The 12,230-nt window shown below is 41.5% G+C and overlaps 1 non-coding gene across 1 annotated transcript; it reads left to right on the top strand.

Annotated features, from left to right (window-relative positions):
- The first annotated feature begins 3,404 nt into the window (after nt 1–3,404).
- Nucleotides 3,405–3,477, top strand: Trnat-agu (transfer RNA threonine (anticodon AGU)). Its single transcript has one exon. It is a non-coding gene; the product is annotated as a tRNA-Thr (tRNA).
- The last annotated feature ends 8,753 nt before the right edge of the window (nt 3,478–12,230 follow it).

Here is a 12,230-nt window from a genome sequence, read left to right as displayed (position 1 = left end):
CATACTCCCCTACAGGAAATGTATGATTACTTGAAAGAAAAACATATTCGTAATTCACCCTAAATGCGGCGGATGTAAGCCTAGTAACAATATTTTCCCTCCTTCCCCGTTCCATTCGCAAGTTCCATTAAATCCTTGCTGGGCATATACTGAACTAAAATGTATGGAACAATGCTATTGAATTTTATCTATTTGCACTCCACATCTTCGTGCTCAGAGGTGAATGTTTGGTGTTGACTACTCAGATACTCTACAGTTTGTATCCTCTCACTCGTACTTTTATTAATATTCTTTGTAACACCACTAGTCATTGCCGCTATCACAGTCTTTTGCTCACTGATATACTCTGCTAGGTGAAATGAGTAGAAAAAGTTGGGGTCTCTGTTACTATGTGGTCTAAGACGCTACCCTTACAAGTCAGTTCCCTATCTGCTCGAAGTAATTTTCAGAAAAGACATTCAGAAAAATCTCGCACGAATCCCTGTCTCTGCTGGCGGCTTTGATCTGCATGATTCTGTCAAACAACGTGAGCACAAGATCAGTGGGATTTAGGTTTCAGGACCCTTTTCACAAAACTCAACAACTACAAAATTTGCAAAAATGAGCTATATATGTATTCGTGTACTTCTAAATGAGACAAATCCGTTGCAGTACACGGATGTTATGAAAACTTACTATTTGCCTGTTTAATCTCTCACAAAAACCTCTGACATTATTCTAAACTCGACATCTACAAAACAAGTTTTCCAAATGTGAGCTTCTGCTGCTTGTGCTGCTTGTGCTAGACATTTATTGTTAGCTTTCGACAAAGCAGCTCACTACTGAACTTACTAATCAGTGGTTACAGCTACGTGTCTCCTGATAGTGTACTTGATGCTATTAAAGAGGAATTGCAGAACCGTGAAATAGTAACCTTACCATCACATTATCGTGAGGTTCTGAGCAACAATGGTACCTGCCAACAGTTTAATAGAAGATAAGCTACCTTTCGAAATGTCTGAAACTACAGTTCTTATTTATATAAAAAAAACACCAAGGTCTTACCATCTTCAAAGTAGAAACAATAGTTTCTCTCTCCAATCGTTGATGAATTGAATAAAATTAACATAGTGTCAAGCACATTTATCAATCAGTTGTAATGAAACCTAGAAACCACTTGAATTTCAATAAAGGTGGCGATGTAAAGAAACTAAAGAGATTTTTTGACGCGTCATGAGAAGACGCCCCAGAGTTCTATGGGAAGGCCCTAGAGTCTTTTAGTATGGCAATCAAAATACTGCAGAACATTAATGAACCAATGTATTAAATTATTATTTGTTCAGATTAAAATAAACTAAAACGCTACTGCTACAAAATAATTAAGCTGTAGATTATTGCAGCTGAACGTTCATATAGACGTTTCTCCGCTGTTGTACGAGGGTTGTCCAGAAAGTAAATTCTGATCGGTCGCGAAATGGAAACCACTGGGAAATTCCGCTAAAGCTTTGCACAGATGTGTTGAGCAGTGTTCTAGTATGCCCGTCGACCGTGTCGCGTCGCTCTTTTCAGTTTTGCGTGAACAGTGAGGACGTAAAGATACGTAGGGAATTGCGTCTCCCGCCAAGTATGAGGGCCTGGTTAGAGATTTCGCCTGCGTCATGCAGCCCACATAACACAACTGTCGAGCAGTTCCCTCTTCATGCCAGTCCTCAGCCGCACACTGCAGGGGCAATGAAGACGCTACTGCAGCGTTTCCGATAAGTATTTGATCACCCACAATACAGTCGGTAATTGGCTCCCCCTGAGTCTCATCTCTGGTCACAGGAACCGCTGGCTATGAAGACACAATTTTTCCACAGACAACTAGCTGCAGACCAGTGAAGATAACTGGCCGAAAGCACAGGCGGCTGCTTTCTATGACGAGGATATTGGAAAGTTGATACAGCACTACGACAACACTCGAAGTTGAAGCGGCGACTATGTAGAGAAGTAGGTGGAAGGTGTACCTAACTGTCGCAAATAAAAAGTTTCTGGTTTTCACTGTGGTTTCCACTTCGCGATCGATCGGAACTTACTTTCTCGACAACCCTCGTATTATGTATCTAGAGTTTGCTTGCTAAGCAGGCTTACAGCGTATGCAGATGAAATTGTGGGGGATTACCAAGCTGGCTTTCGGAGGAACTGATCAACTACAGACCAAATATTCACCCTGTGTCAAATTTTGGAAAAGAAATAGGAATACAATAAACCAGTTCATAATCATTTCATAGATTTTACAAAAGCATATGATTCAGTATTGCAGTCATAATTGTACAGAATTCTTTTGGAACTTGGAATACCAAAGACGTATGTTAGACTTACAGAAGCGAGTTTGAAAAACACAAAAGGTAGAGTACGCGTGGGGAAATTGGAGTCAGAAGAATTTGTAATAAAGAACGGTCTTAAGCAGGGAGATGCCCTGTCTCCGCTACTTTTTAATTTAGTCCTAGAATATATTGTACGAATGGCAGCAGATAATTCAGAGGTTGTGGAGTTAAATGGAAATGGACACAGTGGTCATTGCAACTACCCTAGAACGGCTCCCGTCAGATCCAAATTCTCACCTTACCCACACACTGCTAATGTAGTGGCCGCTACCCATTATCATCACTCGTGGCATTTTACCGATTCCCGTAAGAGTTCTAGCCTATTGTGCGTCTGCACTGAAGACATCGTTGGCCTTATATACGTGGTGTCTGTTCTTCCGGACATGTCCAGAAGAGCAGACACTATTATGAATTAAGACACAAAAAAATTACGGACACTGGCTGCGAACGGGCATTGATTGAAATCAATGGGCAAAGTTTAAAATTTGGCCTGGATTGGGACTCGCACCCAGGTCTCCTACTTACTAGGCTGATGCTTTGGCCAATTTTTTGTTTTGTTTTGAATCGTTGTTGATCATTGTGTTTGGTCTTTGCGGACGTCACATGACATCCGTTCAAGTTCGTTGTTGATCCCTCCACTCAGTTTTTTATTACAGAGGCCAACCAGCTCTCTGACCGAACACGCTGAGCTACCATACCGGCACGGCCACTGAGCCACGCGGACACGGCGGGCATCGCCACTACATGGACTACCCTAGCACGCCGCCCGCCAGATGCAAACTCTCAACTTATCCACACACTACTAATAGAGTGCCCGTTCCCGTTGTCCTCATTACTTGCGGCATTTCGCCGATTTCTGTGAGTTCGAGTCTGGTGTGTATCTGCACTGAAGAGAGCATTGGCCGTCTCGCCTTTGTGTGTATTGTGTCGTGTCTGTTCATTTGAATCATGGGCGTGGGGCACTACATTAGTAGTGTGTGGATAAGTTGAGAATAGTCGAGAATTTGAGGTCTGGAGGAAGGCGTGCTAGGGTAGTCCGCGCAGTCGCAATGACCACTGTGTCTGGATGGCTCAGTGGCCAAAGCATCTGCCTAGTAAGCAGGAGACCCGGGTTCGAATCCCTGTCTGACACAAATTGTCAAATTTCTCCATTGATTTCAATCAACGCCCGTTCGCACCCAATGTCTGTAACTCTATTGTATCTAAATTTAAATATTTCATTTGACACAATGCAGACGTATCCTGAGTTTACTCGTGTTTCTGGCACCATCCGTTACTGGCGAGTGTCGAGATAACTCGTGTTCTCTACACTCTCTCTGTAGATGCCATCAGCTACGATATATTTTAACTACTTCGTCTATTTAAGAGTTCACACCATTACTCACTATAAAAAACTTGATTGCCTTCATGAACTTTTTGTTTATTTAGCATTTCGATTCTATTTCGATATTTCAAATTTCGTTTTGAGGTTCGTCCTGCTTTTAAGGAAGGAAATGAACGAATCTGAAATACTTTCTGAGGTGAGATGTTTGTAGTGAGCATCAAGATCCGTATGACTGTGTGAATGAATGAGTTAATGGTTCCGAGGACAATTCCAGTGACATTGACAGCATTTAACATGAAAAGAAAGGTAAGTATTTTCAGGTGAGTCCGACAATAACGGCGAAGGTGATTCTGTTCTTATGAATGATTCGTTTTATCATAATGTTAATCTTTTGAGATAGCGCCCAAGTCTCGCACGGGCACTGGGTTTGCCACTGTACGAGTGGCGACCTGTCGAATGTGTTTGCAACTGTGGAAGCCCCAACTCGAGTACATTATGTCCTACCTCCGATACCTATGGAGGCCACTGTTCCACTGCATTAATAAGTAAGATTGATATCATTATAAATTTGAACTGAACTTTGTTTCGTAATCTCCCGTGGGTGACCGGTTCCACAATATGATGCCCACTTTCATTACTAAATTGCGTTTATTATCAATTTCTATATGACTGTCACAGACTTTCACAGAGTTTAGAGTTTGTACATTGGGAAAGTTTATAAATATGTTTATATTCATGCCGTTAATGAGGCTGAAGCTGCTGCGTACATTACGATCGGCACTTGCTAAACACCCATTCCCGCGTGGGTAGCTGTTACCCCTGCCTCTGCTGCCTGTCACTACTCTTCTATTAAAATAACTTTGTGACAGCGTTTCAGAGAGTTCAGATACAGGGGCCAGCCACCAGCCAATCACAGTTCTTTCTCGAGCGTCACGTGCCCCCTGTGTTGCCTGTCTTGTAGGTTCATGACACAAGCAGGGCGTTGTCTAGTATGGTTGGCTACACGTCAGCAACGCTGTCACCGCCCCCCCCCCCCCCCCCCTGCCCCTGTCACTGCAATCTGTCAAAGTTATTTTATTCGCGATACACACTGGCAGGGGTAGTGTGTGAATTTTAATGAGACGCTCGCTTTCTCTAAAGATGACTTGACTCAGTGCAACAACTTTCAATAAAAATGATCGGAATGGAACGTTTCGTTTCAAATGAAAATTCGTTTTATTGATGAAAATAGTCGCCACCTTGTAACAGAACTCTGCATAAACTTCTGGAATTCTTCGGAAACCGGTATAACTCTGTAGAGCTTATAAAAGGAAGGCATTTGTTTCCTTCGCCTGCCGAATGGAATGAACATGTAAACGGGTAACGTCAGGTATTCAGACAGCAAAATGGAACGATTCTACGATGCCTGCAGGTACGTCTCCTCTCGTCATTAGGAATCGATGCGAAACATGTCGTGCCCCAGAAGATTACTTTCATAGGACTCAACATTTACTGATTCAAAAATCATTATAGTAAAGTAGTTACTGCTGACCATGTCCTACGGTATAGAGATAAACTAGCTGAATTAAAACCTCGTTTAAGACACTGTTTGTGTCTCATGAGATTCTTTAATTTCATTACTTTTTGTTTAGTCGTTATTCATATTTGTGTAAATCCTCTTCACCAACTGCCACATGCATGCGTCATTAAAATTTCCTGTTACTTTTTTGTGTTACTTTTTTCATACTAGACATCAGTTATTCGTAAATGTTATTAATAATTTGAATACTCAACAGCTCCAGGTGTATATTTCGGTTCACCATTGTTTTCAGCGACATCATGCAACGCCGACATGACACCACTCTTTAGACACATCTATTACAGTCACTTACACTCGATAGAAACACTGAAGACACATCTCCCATATAACCATGCAAAAGGGTCATTGTAGCGGAGAAGAGAACTTTATTTAGGCAGCCGAACGACTTTTCGGCGTCTTCACGCTAACAATGCCACATTACTTTCCTTTATTTAACCCACTGGCCCATTATTAACTATTTAGAAGCTGTTAAACTCCACACATGCCTTGTTGTGAGCTCATCAATGCCAGGGTCAGCCTCCTTCACATTTTCTTCACAAATCTACTGAAATGACAGGCGTTGATTTTCCGACTGTAGATAATGAGATTGCGTCCACTCCTTCAATATGAATTGTGTCATAACAAAGAAACTTGCATACTCTATGTTAAGAGGTTAAAAATTCAGAGAAAGTGTTTAGGATTGTTCTAAAAATGTGTTTGTGCCTGATTTAAAAACCTCCAATATCTAATACGAGTGTTGCCCAGAAAGTAAGTTCCGATCGGTCGCTAAATGGAAACCACAGTGAAAATCAGAGATATTTTATTTTCAAGAGTTAGGTACATTTTCCAGATACTTCTCTACATAGTCGCTGCTACGACTTAGACATTTATCGGAGCGTTATACCAAATTTCCAACACCATCGTCATAGAAGGCAGCTGCCTGTGCTTTCTGATAATTCCCTACGCTGGTCTATAGCAAGTAGCCTGCGCCCAAGTGTTGTCTTCGTATCCAGCGTTTCAAGTGAAAAGAGGTGATTCTTAGGACGAGCCAATTGGGGCTTTGTTGTGGGTGATGAAACACTTCCCATCGAAAAGGCTGCAGGAGCGTCTTCACTGCCCCTGCAGAGTGCGGCTGAGAATTGCCATGAAGAAGGAAGTGCGTGGCAGTTGTGTTAGGCGGGCTGCATTCGTTAAGGCGAAGCCTCTCAGCGGGCCCTAATTGGCTGGAGACATCGTAGTTCTAGGCACCTTTACTCCCTCACAGTGCGCTCACAACTCAAAGAGCGTATTGATGCCATCGACGGTCATACTAAAGACACTATCACATCTGAGAAAAGCTTCATTGGGTTTTCACTCTGGTGTCCATTTCGCGACCGATTGTAACTTACTTTCTGGACAACCCATGTATGTGTTTTTTCCCTGTTTGCAATATTTGGTAAAGGGTTTGAATTTTCTTTTCATACAGATTCCTTTGTGATACTATCTTGAGCCAATTTCTCCTGATAATAATGGCGAAGTGTGGTGGCGTGGATCCCATGAGAAATCCTAAGTTTGATGAGCCCTCTAATCCTGATCTATAACGGTTCAAGCGCGGACACACCTTAGACAGAAAATGTGGTCCAAGGCTTGGACATTTCGGTCCATGGTGTCCCATGTACTCTAAATAGTTGATAGGCCACACAGGCACCCCATGATCTCGGAGTGTTCCTCAAACTATTCCGAAACAGTTCGGGTGGTGGGGTAGTGGATTGTGGAATTGAGAGTACGGGTCACCTGCTGGGTCCTGTAGCCGGAAAAAAAGGATGCACTTCGTTGGACAGTAAGAAGAAGAAAACCATCTATACAGTCGCACAGTGACTACTCTGGCACCGAACTGAACGATGACAGGGAATGTCGAAATACTTAATTCTTTCTTCCGAGATTGCTTCATTACCGAAGATTGTAACACGGTTGCTTCTTTCAGTCATCGGACGAACGCCTCTTATCTAGCTTACTTTTATCGTGGATCTCTAGCCCACCGCAAAGTCCCTTGCGATTGGAAAAAAGTGTAGGTGACTTCTGTATATACGAAGTGCAAACGAACGGACCCGCAGAATTACAGACCGATATCCCCAACATCGATTTGTTGCAGAATCCTTGAACATATCCTCAATTCGAATACAATAAATTTTCTTGACACCGCGAAGCTTATGTCCACGAATTAGAGTGATTTTAGAGAGCAACGCTCGTGCGAGACTCAGCTTGCCCTTTACTCACATGACATATTGTGAACTATGGATGAAGTGCAACAGGCACATTCCGTATTTCCAGATTTGTGGAAAGCATTTGACACGGTGCCCCATTGTAGACTGTTAACGAAGGCTCGAGCGTATGGAATAGGTTCCCAGATATGTGAGTGGCTAGAAGACATGTTAAGTAACAGAACCCATTACGTTGTCCTCAACGGCGAATGTTCATATAGACAAAGGTATCGTCAGGCGTACTCCCGGGGAAGTGTGACAGGACCGCTATTATTCTTTATATACATAAATGGTCCGAGGGACAGGGTGGGCAGCAATCTGCGGTTGTTTGCTGACGCTGTGGTGTACGGTAAGGTATCTAAGTTGAGTGACCGTAGGAGGATACAAGATGATTTAGACCAAATTTGTAGATGGTGTGATGAATGGCAGCTAGCTCTAAATGTAGAAAAATATACGAGGTGCGGCTAGAAAAAAACCGGACTGATGCTGGAAAAAACATTTATTTACAATTATTTACAATTTCATGTTATCGCCTTCAATGTACTCTCCTCCTCGGTCTCTACACCGCTCCATACGAATTTTCCACTGTTCATAGCAATGCTGCAGATCATTTTCGTTAAGTCCATACATTACTTCCGTCGCTTTTTCTTTTACTGCTTCAACAGTCTCAAATCTAGTTCCTTTCAAAGCTGACTTGACTTTAGGGAAAAGAAAACAGTCACAGGGGGCCAAATCAGGTGAGTAGGGTGGATGATCTAAGATGGGAATATTGTGTTTTGCCAAAAACGTCTTCACTGACAACGCACTGTGAGCTGGGGCATTGTCTTGGTGAAGGATCCATGACTTTTTTCTCCACAAATCGTTCCGTTTTCTCTGTACTCGCTCACGTAGGGTAGCCAGGACGCTAATGTAGTAATGGTGATTCACTGTTTGCCCCTTTGGTACCCAATCAATGTGCACAATCCCTTTGATGTCAAAAAAAACAATCATCATTGCCTTGAATTTCGATTTTGACATTCGTGCTTTTTTTTTGTCGTGGAGAACCAGGAGTTTTCCAATGCATCGATTGGCGTTTAGTTTCGGGATCGTAAGTAAAAAACCACGATTCATCGCAAGTAATAACATTTTGTAAGAAGGTGGGATCACTTTCAATGTTTTCCAGGATGTCAGAACATATCATTCTTCGGCGTTCCTTCTGTTCAATTGTGAGACACTTTGGAACCATTTTTGAACACACTTTGTTCATGTTGAAACTTTCATGAAGAATCTGCCTAACACTTTCCTTGTCAACTCCTGTTAACTCAGACACTGCTCTGATTGTTAAACGGCGATCTTGTCGAACAAGTTTACCGATTTTTTCAATGTTTGCATCAGTTTTTGCAGACAATGGTCTGCCAGTGCTAGTGTCATCACTGGTGTCTTCGCGGCCATCTTTAAATCGTTTAAACCACTCAAACACTTGTGTTCGCGATAAACAATCATCGCCGTACACTTGTTGTAACGTTACAAACGTTTCACTTGCAGATTTTCCTAGTTTGAAACAAAATTTGATGTTAACACGCTGTTCTTTCTGTACACTCAACATTTTCCGACGCACAGACAAAACGTCAACTACTTAAAACAGACGCCACGGGCAGACTGAGTGCAGGAGGCAGATGAAACTCGAGCAGTAGGCGGAGCGAGAGTCACGTGACAGGCCACGCGACTTTCAGCCTTATTGCATTCGTTTTATTGTTTCACCAGTACTAGTCCGGTTTTTTTCTAGCCACACCTCGTAAGTTAATGTGGATGAACAGGAGAAACAAACCCTTAATGTTTGGATACAGCATCAGTAATGTCTCGACACACTCACGTCGTTGAAATATCTGGACGTGACGTTGGAAGCGATATGAAATCGAACGAGCATGTGAGGATTGTGGTAGGGAAGACGAATCGTCGACTTCGCTTTTTTGGCAGAATTTTGAAAAAGCCTGGTTCATCTGTAAAGGAGACCACATAGAGGGCACTAGTGCGATCTGCTCTTGAGTACTGCTCGCGTGTTTGAGATACGTGTCAGGTCAGATTAAAGGAAGACATGGAAACCATTCGGAGGCGGGTTGCTAGATTTGTTACCGGTAGATTCGAACAACACCTGTGTGTTACGAAGACGCTTTGGGAATGCCTGGAAGGAAGGCGAAGTTCCTTTCGAGGAACACTATTGCGGAAATTTAGAAAACCGGCATTTGAAGCTGACTGCAAAAAGATTCTACTGCCGCCAACATACATTCCGTGTAACGACCACGAAGATAGACGAGAAATTAGGGCTCATACAAAGGCATATAGACAGTCATTTCTCCCTCGTTCTATTCGCGAGTGGAACAGAAAAGGAAATGACTAGTAGTGGTACGCGGTAGCCTCTGCCACGCACCTATGGTGGCTTGCGGAGTAAGTATTTAGATGTAGATGTAGAACGCTGGAATAGCAGATAAGTGGTCCATAAATAGGGAATCAAGTGAAATCGCCCAATAGTGGAAAGATCTCTGAACCGAATAGGATGCCTGTGGCAGTCTACAGAGATTATACGATGCTCTTTTACCAACAGTTTATCGTAGGTCTCTGTGGACACGAAGAGTACTGTAATGGAGCTGATAAGTGCACCTTCTTCTGCCACGTATTGCAGAATACCATACATAAATTTACAACATGATCCAATAGTAGTTTATGTTTTGGCAATATATCTGAAATGGTCTTATATATTTATAAACATAATTTAACGTAAAGTATATCATTCTTCATAAAACATAATTATTTTTATATTTTAGATGTATTTCAAAATTATAATTGCATTTGAAGTCATTGATCTTTAAATTATGACTGTATTTAATACTTCTGAGGTTTATTTTGGAAAATAATTAAAAAGAAATTTTTTTAAATGAGCATCTAATCATATGTAAGTTTCTCTAGACGTAAAAAAAATCGATATGTAGCTACCGCATCTGTAAATTGCTGTGCAAGTTTTCGTATAGTTGGTCACTTGGCTTTAAAAATTGATGTGAATATTCAGTAGTCTACAGGGCCTATATTACTTCGAACTACATATTTTAAAAATAAAACCGGACCTCTTCTCGCAAGAAGAAGACTTACCACTAAACTGTGAACCAACTAACATTTCATCCGTCTGCTCACGAGCACTGAAAGTTAACTACAAACCATTAACTTTGATTTCCTTCCTGCACTTCCTTATTCTAATTTACATCTATTACGCGAACATAATCAAAGTGAAGTTTTGCAGAAGTTTGTAAAGTTTTAATACTAAGAATACTGTAGTCAAAAGAACAAGGAGGCAGGTTAGAGTATCAAGCGATTAGGAAAAAGGCGCACACCGATCCCGTTTTCTAGCAGGGTCGTCGGAAAAATGCACATGATTGTAGGCATACATCGCCAACGTGCAACTCTATCAGAGTAATGGAAGCTGTATCATGTGCAGTACGACGTTTTTGGACAACGAAAATTTCCTCTATAAAAATCAACAAGGATTGCTTAGGAGGAAATCTTGTCCAAATACTCTTAGTTCGCTCTGTTTGTCCTTGAACTCAAGAGCGTAGTAGGCATAGGAGCCTAGTTTACGCCTAGTTGTTTGGCTTAAGAGAAGCATTCGATACTGTCCCACACTGATGGATCAAATCTGCCATTGGATTCAGAGCTTCCCAGCACACAGACCTCTAACTGTTGCTGACGTACGAAATCGATAGATGTAAAGATAATTTCGAGATTTCGTACCATTCCGCCCCTTCTTCTTATCAATGTTATTCATATATTCCTTTCCTCGTCCATTCTTCAGAGAACCTCGTCATTCCTTACCTTATCAGTCCACCTAATTTTAAACATTCTTCTGTAGTACCACATCTCAAATGCTCCGATTCTCTTCTTTTCCGGGTTTCCCACATTCCATGCTTCATTGCCATATAATGCTGTGCTTCAAACGTACATTCTCAAAAATTTCTTCCTCAAATTAAGGTGTATGTTTGGTACTAGTAGACTTAGCCAGGCATGCCCTTCTGCCAGAGCTAGTATGGTTTTTGTATCCTTCTTGCTCCATCCGTCACGGGTTATTTTGCTCCTATGTACCAGAATTCCTTAACTTCATTTACTTCGTGATCACCAATTCTGATGTTAAGCTTCTCGCTGTTCTCATTACTGCTGCTTCTCATTACTTTCGCCTTTCTTCGATTTACTGTCTTTCCATACTCTGTACTCATTAGAATCTTAATTCCATTCAGTAAATCCTGTAATTTCCTTTCGCTTCCACTAAGGACAAACGTGTCATCAGCGGTCTTATCATTGATATACTTTCTCCTTAAGCTTTAATTCCACTCTTGATCCTTTCTTTCATGTTTGTCATTGCTTCTTCGATGTATAGATTGAACAGTAGTGGCGAAAGACTACATACCTGTCTTATACCTTTTTAATCCGACCGGTTTCGTTTTTGGTCACACATCGGTACCATATTTCTCCAACACATAAATTACACAGCTATCTGATCATGTAACTGAGAGATAAACATTTTTTTGACTACATCAGTGACAGATGTTTACGTAATTACACAGTTGGATAACTTCACTCTTACGAAATTGTATTTTGTATGTACCTTGTGAACTCTTCATATTTTTTCAGAACCATTGTGATACTATGAGAGCTTTGAATGATGTATTTGGTAAGGGAGCATGATTTTTAAAGTACGTTTGAGGTAAATGACACTACTGACATGAGCAGAGAATTTTTTT

The sequence above is a fragment of the Schistocerca nitens genome, chromosome 7 (assembly GCF_023898315.1).
Source record: "Schistocerca nitens isolate TAMUIC-IGC-003100 chromosome 7, iqSchNite1.1, whole genome shotgun sequence".
Classification (NCBI taxonomy): domain Eukaryota; kingdom Metazoa; phylum Arthropoda; class Insecta; order Orthoptera; family Acrididae; genus Schistocerca; species Schistocerca nitens.
The sequence above is the reverse complement of the archived record's forward strand: the minus strand, read 5'-3'. Positions and strand labels throughout refer to the sequence as shown.